This window comes from Dryas octopetala, chromosome 7 (assembly GCF_963921425.1).
Source record: "Dryas octopetala chromosome 7, drDryOcto1.1, whole genome shotgun sequence".
Classification (NCBI taxonomy): Eukaryota; Viridiplantae; Streptophyta; class Magnoliopsida; order Rosales; family Rosaceae; genus Dryas; species Dryas octopetala.
Genome location: NC_141372.1, coordinates 18,047,744 through 18,050,243, shown reverse-complemented (window position 1 = coordinate 18,050,243; position 2,500 = coordinate 18,047,744).

The window sequence follows — 2,500 nt, the reverse complement described above, 5'->3', positions numbered from 1 at the left end:
GGGTTTGGGCCCATGCATGTGCATGCATGGCCCACTTGGTTCGGCATCCCTAGGGCCCATGGGCCCTCCACTTTTGACTTCCCATTTTGCCCCTCATTTCCATTTGAATTCAAATTCATTTCTTCCCTCCATTCATTTCCATGGATGTCCACCACCTTCTGGAAGCTTCTGGAACTTTGAAAAATATTTCCTGGTGCAACTAGGATTCCTTGAAAATGAGAGATTCCTTATCCATTTCGACTTCTCGTAATGACCATATTGCCCCTGGGGTCTCCTAGTGTCACTAGGACTCCTTTCCCTAGTTGGGTTAGGTTTCCTAGTACAACCAGGATTTCCTGTTCGAATCAGGATTTCACATTTCTGGCTCCGCAATGATGGTTCTGGACTTGATGTTTCCTAGTGTGACTAGGAATCCTCATTCGACTAGGATTTCTGCACTTTTCCTGGTTTGACCAGGATTTCACTCGTTTTCCTGGTTTGACCAGGAAATGTCCCAAAATGGCTCCATTTGCTTCTTTTTCTCATTTCTGCTTCATTTGACCTGAAAACACAAAAACAAGACAAGAAACATAAAATAGCGAGTTCTAACACTCTAGGTTAAGGAATTAGTATCATAAAGTGATGCAAAATGCACACTCATCACACCCCCAAACTTAGATCTTGCTAGTCCTCGAGCAAATAAAAGAAAGAAAAGACTCAAAACTGACTCTAACATCCCAACAACTGAATTCATGCGCACAACCATTAATCACATAAGAAAGCAAGGCATATAAGTTGTATTCTTCCAATTCTAATAACATTTCAAATAACATACCTCGCTCCTCTATTGTCATATAGGCCATCCTTGACACAAATCCAAGTATTAGACAAACAAGACTAAATCAATACATACATAATAGATTCAACTCCAATCCTCACTATGGCATACTCTCAATGATAAACACTCAAGAATTGGGTTGATATGTGCACTCAAAAGTATATGTGAGAGGAAATATGTAACAAAAACAATTAGCTCACATATGTACATGAAATAAAGGCACATTTTAGAAAGAAATACTGATCTCATGAAAGGAATACAAATGCTTGAAATAGAATCAATAGCCATAGGCTCCCTTCTTAAATAGACTCCACATAAGTATAATACACACTCTTGAGATCAGCTAGGGCTTTAATAGGGTTATAATGAAGGCTTAGGCTAGGATAGGGTATTGAAATGAAAAGGAAACACAAAGGGCTAATTTCATGGAATTGCAAGCATCACTAGAACATTCTGAGGTACACTTTGCTTCTTTGCACTTCATAGCTCAATTCGAACTCTTTTTGCTCATTTTTTTTTTTTTCTTTTGAAACCGTCCCATCTCTTTTCTTTGATTTCTTTTCTTTTTCTTTTCTTTGGGAACGGTATACATACTTTTCTGACACATTTTTGTATAAGCTATGCATTTTCACTTCTTTTCCACCTCAATCATATAAGCGACTTGCAATACCATAAAAAGGGTAAAACGGGTAAAAGGGGTGTAACACCCCCAAACTTAGGGTTTGGTATGGGGTAACAAAGAAAACGGCTTAAAAGGCTCAAAATGGGTAACTAAGGATAAAACATGTAATGGGTAGGCTTTCAGGCTATGGGGTACACAAACAGGGCCTAAATTCATTTCTCAAGAGTTCTGCAAATACGGCATGCTTTGTGTACACAAGAAAAGAGTTCTAGCTCATTGATTCAAGATGCATATTCCAAGCAAATGACCAAATGAAAGATAATGAGATCAAAACAACGACTTATATGACAAAGATAGAATTAGAGTGGCGCGCAACACTCAAGAATTGAAGAACAGGGCTCAAAAGCTCACTTAGGTCATGCAAGTCTACTCTATTATGCATATAATCATTAGTAATGCTAATCACAACCTAAATTCATATCAACAAGGCCAAATGACATAGATTTGCAAGATATGTTATGGAACACTATTAGAATGAAAAGAACACCAAATATACACACAATACTAAAACATGCTCATAACAATCATGCACACTCAAATCAATAAGTTGGGGACTCAAAACGACCTGAAACAACCAAAATGACTCAAAAACTTTTTGTTTTTAAAACAATGTCGCACACTTCTAAAGAATCACATCCATCACTAAGGTGAATGAGATCTAATGAAAACGTGCATTTTGATGTGGGTTTTGACACCCTAAGTTTAAAAACCAAAGAAAAAGTTTTTTTTTTTTTCCTAACCTAAAAACACCTAAAAACACTAAAAACGACAAAATTTTTTTTTTCTTTTTTTCTAAAAACGCTCAAAAACACTTAAAACACCCTAAACACTTGTTCTAACCTAAAAACACTAACATATGACAATTGCCCTTCCCCCCACACTTAAATGATACATTGCCCTCAATGTTTATGAAAATAAATGCAAGAATGATCAAATTAAGCGAAACAGGAAATTGCAAATATCCAAAACCAAATAAACACACCAAAATGAAAAATTGTCTT